Source organism: Malaclemys terrapin, chromosome 2, assembly GCF_027887155.1.
Source record: "Malaclemys terrapin pileata isolate rMalTer1 chromosome 2, rMalTer1.hap1, whole genome shotgun sequence".
NCBI classification, from domain to species: Eukaryota; Metazoa; Chordata; order Testudines; family Emydidae; genus Malaclemys; species Malaclemys terrapin.
Window position 1 is genome coordinate 125364862 of NC_071506.1, and position 8757 is coordinate 125373618.

Consider the following 8757-nt stretch of genomic DNA (forward strand, 5'->3'; position numbering starts at 1 on the left):
AAATAAGATGAGCTATTAAATTTTAAGTCACTTTGTGGTACAAGACTGAGAAAAATGTTTTGCCCATTACTGTATCCATTTCAAGTAATGAAAGAAAAATGTGTATGGTGGCAGGATTGGGTGGGTGGAAGAAAGGGAAGCAAAGTAAAAGCTGCTATGTATTTTCTTCTAGTTAGAAGCCCTCTTTTTCTATAGTAACAAGAAGATACAATAACTAAGTACAGCAGTTAAGCTAGCTGAAGTACAGTAGCTTATATTTCCATCCTTAATAAATCTTCAAACTCATATACTTGACAACCAAATACTTAAGAATGTATTTAACTTTTAGTGTATGTGTAATTCCATTGAAGTCCGAGGTTCCAGTAAGGTCCATGGGATTATTCATGTGCTTAAAGTTAAGCATGTATTGAAGCAGTTAGCTGGATTTGGGCAATTTGTAGAATCGAGCCATACACACAGAGAAAGAGAGAGAGAGAGAGAGTACTGAAGAGGATATGCTCTATAGATTGCTGAGTACATTCACAGTTCTCATGTGGGACATAAGTGCTGCAAAGTCCTTGAATTGGCCCTGTGCACATGAGTGAATTTCACCTGTTATAAAGCAAGTATGCTGTAAAATAATAAAAAATCCCAGTGAGTGTATAATTGATGCACTGATCACATTTCAGGGTCTATATCCAAACTTAAATGTTCTTTCCCAGCTTTGCCTAAGGCTTTCTTATACAGTTGAAGTTAGATGTAATTGGACAGTTGTGTGGGATAGTGTAGTAAAGAAGACTTTCATTCCAATGTTAAATATGAGAAGAGTGCAGGTGTACTGATGACAGTTTTACATGGAAATTAACAATATGCTAGAACAGAGTTGCAGCTACAGCATGGTTTGATCCAAAAATCATTGATGTCAAAGGAGAGACTCCATCAGCTCTGGATCTGACTCCAAATGAGTTATCACTGTTGAAATATAGGGTAAAATCTTGGCCACAGTGAAATTGATGGCAGAACTCCTGTTACCTTCTATTCCATCCATAAATCTTTCACAGAGAGTTGTCCATAATCTACAGATTAAAATTTCTTTCCCACCTATCACTTCCCCTGTACAAGTCAAACTCACCTGCATTTCTTCCATTAGTCCCAATCTTTCTAAAACAGCTATTGAATCCTTTGAAGCCCTGTATCATTTCATTCCAGTACATTTGTCTCTTCAGCAGAAATAGAACTGCATAAATCATGCAACAAAGTTTGTGAGTACTTGTTCAAATTTGTAATTGAATTCACTTTGGCTGTGCTTATATCCCTTTATATTTGTATATAGCAAATATTTATGCAATTGAGTCTTTGTGTCATAACTGTTCTTGATGGGTAAAATTCAAACCCCACATACAAATACTTACTGAGTCTAAATTTTAAATTCACATGCGTGAATATTCTCACCAGAAATGCTTGTACACTCCTCTTATCAGGGACCAAAAAAGCAAACAAAGCAAAAACAAACAAACAAAAAAACCATGTGATCTACGTGACCAATTAGAATTTACCAAGATCGCTGAAACAATTTAGCCAGTTGGTGTCTCTGGGAAAAGCCTAATTGACTTCAGTGATTTCATCAGCTAAGGGTCTGGACCTGAAGATCCCAGCCAGTTCACTGTGAACAAACCCATAGAGTTTAACCATTTAGCAGAAAAAGCCATTGAAAACTTATAAAAACTGAACAAATTTGAGAAGACAGTGATCAGCTGCAAGATGTTCCACGATTAGAAAGTGAGACTAAATTTGTTGCATAATTACTCACTGTAAACAATTTACTCAGTTCTGTTCAGGAATACAAATTTTATTAAGATAATGTTTAAAAAAAATGAATGGTACAGAGTTTAAGCATAGAAGTTTCTTGTTATCAGGGAAAAACTTACAGATTATCAAGGGATGCGAAGTTGCTTTAAGATCGGGTGGTTTAAGGAATACATAATCTGCAATATCCCTGATTGGGGGTAAAACATTGACAGGTCAAAATACAGACATGGAGATGAGGGTATGTTGTTCATATAATGGCTATGTTCAGGTGTGGCGTATAGTGACTGGATATGAGGAGGATGGATTGACCCCCATTTGATGAGATTTAATGTTCAGTGAGTTTATGGTTCCAGTTCATATGGTCCAACGGACAAAGTCTCTCGGTCCCTTTCTCGCAGTCGAAGCACGATGTCACTTCGGCTCACGCCTCCTGGTACTGTCGGTGGCCGGTGACGTGTTCGATGTAGATGTCCCTGGACCATCAGATGGTGTCTGAGACCACGAGGCGCTGCATGAGCCATGCGTAGCATTGACTGATCCGGCAGGTCCACAGCACATGCTCGTTGCAGGGGTCCCAGGCACCCAGGGCTCCGACGATCAGGGTGTCCATCTGCACCTCGTAGCCCTTTGCTCTCAGGGTGTCAGCTGGGGGCATACTTTTCCAGCTTATGAGCTCGGGCTTCATGAAAGACCGGGGTCCTGTTCTCAAAGGGCACCATGATGTCAATGAAGATGATCTTTTTCTGGGCCTCAGTGACGACGACTTCAGGTCGCAGCAGGCTGTCAGTACCAGGAATGGTGTAGTTCACTGAGACCTCCCCATGAACAGTGCAATGGCTTTCACCAAGTGGCTCTGGATGGCTTTGTGGCGCAGCTGCCAGGCTCTGGACTGGGGTTTGCAGCTGCACATGACGTGGGGCAGGGTCTTGTTGGAGCAGCCGCACTTCCTGCAACACTTGTCTCAGTCCCTGTGGTGGATGGCTCCGTTGAGCGGGACGCAGTTGAGCTGGGCACAGTGGATGAACCGCCAGTCAGTGAAACGGGTGAAGCTGCCCCAGGAAGGAAGTGGTTGCTGGTGTCCCACTTGCTGGTTAACTCCAAGGCTTTACCCTGGTCCGGTTTACGCTTCAGCGTTTCCACATACAGCAAGTGGACGGCGGCCTTCAGGGTCCTCTTCAGCAAGCCCCTGGAGCTCGGGGCGACGATGGTGTTGTCGTCAGATCTGAACTGTGGCACCAGGACTCCCAGCTCCTGGCACTCCTCGTACCACTCCCAGCGGCAGCCGATGCGCTTCCCCAGGCGATGTGTGACGTTGCGAGCACGGGACCACAGTGAAGCAATGTTGTGCCCATCCCATCCGAATTCACCATCTAGGGAGCTGCTCAGGAAGGTGGTGATGTCTTGGCTGGAGGGGGCTCTTTTGATCCAATTCTTTGTCATGTCACGCAGGGTGTTCGCCACGATGTTCGTCGGGACACGTCAGCAGGTGGAGGGCATAGGTGATCACTGTGACATCGCACAGGTCGCCCATGCAGGGGACATTGGCGCAGCCATGCCCGTGGGCGATGTAAACCAGCTTGTTGCTAGCTCTCTGGTGAAGGAACAGCCACTTCTTCACCAGCTGCTGGGCGATCTTGTCTGCCTGGCTGAGGGACACCTTTGCCACAACGGATCCCCTTAAGCATTTATCTTCTGCCACGGTGCAAGCAGGGAGGCATCGATCTTGGCAACATCCTGCAAGATCTCCTGGATGGTATCCTCGGGTGTCTGCCGGACACTGAAACAAATCAGCGTGCCCAGGTGCTGGTACGACTGCCCCTCTGCCAGGGGGATGACGGGCTCACTCTGGATCTGGAACCCCGTTGCCTGCACCAAATCCCTTTTGCTGCCATCAGTGTGGAGAGTTGCGCACTTCTTTACATTGAAGTGGAGCCCCATCCAGTTGGCAGCTCAACTGGTGGCATCTAGCATACATTGGAGGCTCTCTGGGTCATCCGCAGTCAGGACCAGGTCATCTGCGTAAGCCAGGACGCTCACCCTCTCACTGTGAAGGTTGAAGCCATCTGTGCCGTTGGAGTTCGCTCACAACAACGGCTCCATGGTGAAGTTAAAGATTATGGGGCGGAGGGGACAGCCCTGCTTTACTCCGCTCTGGATTGGGATCTCAGTAGTCTTCCCTTCAACCGAGTGGATGGTGGTGCTGCACCCCTTGTACAGCTCTTGGATCTCATGAAGGAAGTTCTCTGGCATCCCAAACTCCTGGAGTGGGGCAAAAATGTGGTGGTGGGGCATGGACCCAAAGGCATTAGCCAGGTCGAGCCACGCTACCGCACACTGCCTCCGTGCCCTTCTGGCCATTTAGATGGTGGTTTGGAGGACGAAGTTGTCTTTGTAGCATCCCTCGCAGGACACTAAGCCTTTCTGGATGGAGCTGATGGCTCCCCTGCTCATCGACCACTCTGCAATCCTCGAGGCCAGGCAGCTGACATACAGCTTGTACAACGTAGAGCAGAGGGAGATGGGCCTCCAGTTGCTGGGGTCATCCTGCTCGTCCTTCTTGTACACCAGCACCATGATGGCCTTCTTCCAGGAGCTGGAAGTCCAGCAGAATCGCTGGCACTGGTTGAAGAGCATGGCGAGGACCCGGCAGCCGGAGTCTTGCTTTTTCCCAGGAGCTGTGGTTTTTGTTTTTGAGAGTCTGGCCATCACTTCCTTGGGTGTAAAGTCAGTCTCCAGGACACCTGTGTTGTTGACATGGGGCAGGGGGTGGAGGCACTCTGGGCGCTGCGTGTTGTTCCGGGCTATGCGATCAAATACATCATTGAAGTAGCTGTAGAGACGCTTAGATGGGATCGCGCAATAGGACGAAGGCCCATCTAGGATCTCCCTCATGGCCTTGGAGTGGTTCGCCCAGTACAGTTTTTGGATCCTGGAAGTCACTGTTGCATCATAGCAGCGGCTGGTGTTTCTACTTCTGACGCCCCTGGTGGTGGTGGTGTGGTTCAGAGCAGGCGTTCTATGGACAGGCAGGGCATTCTCCTGATTCGAACTCCTCCTGGGAGTGATTTCCGCAGACAGCTCTTGGGTGAGCCTATCTAAAAGGAGGTCAAAGTCGTCAAAGGAAGCTGCATCTTGTAGCTCCTCGGTCTAGGTGGTCTGCCACGGTGTGGCAGCCCTCACCATCGACCACTGGTCCTCAGGGTTCTCGACCTCATCCGATGCAGGTTTGAGCCTGCTGTGTGGTTGGCCTGCCATCTCTCTCGTGGGTCAGGATTCCCTTCAGTTGGGTGCTGGGTGGAATCTCTGGTGGGATCTTGGTGTTGCTAGTGGTCGGAGATACGTGGTCTGGCTTGGGGGTTGCTGGGACACTGCTGGTCCTTCTACGAGTGGCTGCTGCCTGGGCGGTTGCTGCTGGAGCATGAAATCTCCTGCAGGCAGTGTCCAGCAGGATGGACTTGGGGGCTGTACTGGTCCGTCTGGCAATGAAGGCCTGGTGCTTTGGTATGGTGGTGGAGCTGGTTCCTCCAGTGATGGCTGGAGTTTATAGGGTGGTCTGGGGCATGGAGCTGGCTCCTCCGGCGGTTGGAGTTCACAGGGCAGTCTGAAGGGCGGTGCTGGCTCTGCTGATGATAGGATCTTGAGCAGCTATGCGCGGTGGGGCGCTGATCCTTCTGGGGATGGGGACATGCTGGACAGGTGGCGAGGCAGCACTGAGTCGTCTCAGCATGGAGATCTGCTTGGCAATATGAGAGGGGGAGGCAGGCCTCCTGCTGGCGAGGACCTGGGTGATATTCCCCGAAGAAGCAGGTACCTTGTCGATCGCATCATCCCGTTCCTCTGGCCTGGCGACTGGGGCAGGCTTCTTCATGGCAGCTTGCAAGGCCGGCTTTCTCTGAGGCTCAGGAGCAGCAGGCTGCTGAGCAGCAGGAGAGCTGGGAGCCAGGGCAGGAGACTGTTGTTCCCTTGAGGTGTTTCTTGCAGGCGAGTTGGTGTGTCTTGCATTGCTTCTGCGGGAAGGGCAGGCTGCAGAGGGCGCAGCTGAAGCAACCCATCTGCTGCGGCATCTCTTCAGGTGTCTGGTGACGCCACTGAGAAGGTGGAAGCTTTGGGGTGGGGAGCAGACGGGGCAGATGAGCATGTCCGCAGCGAGGGCATACTGCTGGTATGGTGTCCTCATTACCTTGCAGCGGTGTGTGTGTGTGTGTGTGTGTGTGTGTGTGTGTGTGTGTGTGTTCCAGCAGCACTGGCGGTATCGCTGGCTGGTTCTCCTGGTGTGAGTAGGTGGGGTCGAGATATCCAGCTGCGTGGGCAATCTGGCAAGGTCCTGGGGTCCCTCTGGGTGGTTTCTGAGGCTGGGCAGGCATCCGGCGAGGCGCTGGTGACCCTCTGGGTGGTCTATGGAGCAATGCTGGTCCTGTCTGTGAAGATTCCTCCCTGGATGGTGTGTACAGCAGAGAGAGCACCACCAGCGTCAGGGTCCTAGGCAAATGGGGGTGGGAGGTGGGGTCGCCTTGGAGCATCTTGCAGATGGAGAGCGTGGTGGGGCTGTTCGTTGTCGGCTGCTGAAGAGCAGGGGGACTTACCGTAGGTGGCTGGTGCTGCTGGAGAGCGGGGGGGGGGGGAACTTTTCCTTGGCGTCTAATGGAGAGTGGGGGCTGTCCCCTGGCAGTTTCTGGAAAGCAGGGGGGCTGTCCCTCGACTGCTGGTGCTGCTGGGGAGAGGGGGGGGGGGGGATGTTCCTTCTGGTTATGTCCCAACAGACCGGCCTCAGGATGCAGGATCTTTCTGGAGCAGCATCTCGGGGGGGATCCTTCGAGGAGGCACCATTCTTCCCCTTTGCACTGCTGGTCTGTGATGTCCTGGAGGTGCTGAAAATCTTCTTCGCAGTCATTGTTTGAGAGACCTTCCATGGAGCAGCAGCAGAGGCATTACCGGGGGCAGCTGGCAGTGTCTCAGGAGCAGAGAGAGGATTTTCTTTCAAAGTAGCAGCAGCAGAATACATCTTCAAAGCATCATTGATTTTTTCAAAAATAGCAACAACCGAATCCATCTTCAGAGCAGATGTTGCAGGTGTCCCTCAAAAGAAATTAAACTGATAAGGATAGGTACTATACTTGATCTTAGCTCCAAGGAGCCGAGAAGTTCTGTTCAGGAATACTACAATTGTCCTCATTCTTGGCCCTCAAACCAAGTTTCCTTAGCTGCTGCTTCCAAGAATATCACTTCAATCATGACTAATTCATTAGCTTAATCAGCTGCCCCATTCTAACACACTTAAATTTAATCATCCAGTTCCTTCATTCCTAAGTGTTTCCTCACTGGGAGGTTTAGGAAAACAAACATACAGCCTATCCAAATGGCCCACTGATTACATAGTTCTGTTACAGAAGGAGATCAGAACCTGGTGTATCACCAGCTAAATAGAGTCCTATTGAGGAGTGGGGTAGCAAATTACAAGGAAACTGCTAGGTACTACAAAGCCTAGTATCAGAGCCAATGCTAGGCATAAGGAAACTAAGGGTATGTCTACACTACCCGCCGGATTGGCGGGCAACGATCGATCCAGCGGGGATCAATTTATCAGGTCTAATCTAGACACGATAAATCGACCCCGAGCGCTCTCCTGTGGACTCCTGTACTCCAGCATGTGAGAGGCGCAGGCAGAGTCAACGGGGGAGGGCAGCAGTCGACTCACCGCGGTGAAGACACTGCGATAAGTCGATCTAAGTACGTCGACTTCAGCTACGTTATTCACATAGCTGAAGTTGTGTAACTTAGATTGATCTCCCCCCCCAGTGTAGACCAAGACTAAGCAATTGCTTAGGGGTCCGAGCAGCTATTTGCTTTTTCATAAGAACTTGCCTGTTTTAGTATTGTGCATTGGGGGAATATTCCTGCTTAGGACCCTCAATGGGCCAGTACCACCAATGCTTAATATTGGTGATATGTAGATTGCACTTTTCCCTATGAATGAATTCTGAGCTACGCTACTGTCAATCTGGAAAAAAATCATCTTTGATGTAACCCCATAGATTACAATGGAATCACATTGGGTATATATTTTGTCCCTATACAGAAAGTGCTGGTATCCTTCCTCTGCTGCTGCCTCCATTAATTGCATCTCAACAAACAGTCTATGCTTTGTTGGTTGGCCCTTTCCTCAGAAACTGCTCTGGGTCATTCCCTTTCACACACCCCCCCCCCCCCCAGCCTACAACCCTTTTCCATACTCCAACCTCTTCAGCAGCCCTGACAGTCTTTCTAATTTAGGCATTTATACAGGGCTCACCATTGTGGAATTGGAGTGCTTGACTTATTCTTCTTGCCCTAACCCTCATCTACCTCACACTCCAATTAATCCACCAAACCCTTCTCTAGCTCTTGCTCAGGTGTGTGTGTGTGTGGTGCCTCACAACAAGCCTCTTTTATATAGTGGGCGAAGGCCCAGCAGCCAGTGGCGGGAAGAAGGGAGCCACTTGCATCTGCAGCTCCCAAGTGACCTATGAGTGGGTTGTAAGCTCCTCAGCCAGTCTGGGATCCATGCCTTTGTCCAATTCTGAAACCAGGCAGTGAGTACTCATCTTTCTGGCCATGTCACACCCAAATGCCACTGAATGTCCATCAGTATGTGTACTCCAAGCTTCCCCTCTGAAATTCTCAGGAGCACCCACCTTTTGTTACACCCTTATTTAAACACACAGCTGGGACTTGTGTACACATGGTTGTTTGAAAATATAGTCCCTAACCTGGGTGTGTGACCAAAATAGGCATAAGACCCTTACCTACTTTCTATGGGTGTTATAAGTCTTATTGAAGTTGTGTTTTTAAAGTGCATTGAAATCCAGATACAAGGCACCATAAAATATTAAAAATAAAATCTGCTTGTGACACAGCGGATCCTTAGCAAGGATCTCCTGTTCTTTGCAAACAGCTCCCAACTCTGACCTGACAAACTCATTACATCAAACA

General features: G+C 49.5%; 1 pseudogene; it reads right to left on the bottom strand.

The window, feature by feature from the left end:
* Nucleotides 1-6754: 6754 nt before the first annotated feature.
* LOC128833241 (U2 spliceosomal RNA) lies at nt 6755-6934 on the bottom strand (annotated as a pseudogene).
* Nucleotides 6935-8757: the final 1823 nt, after the last annotated feature.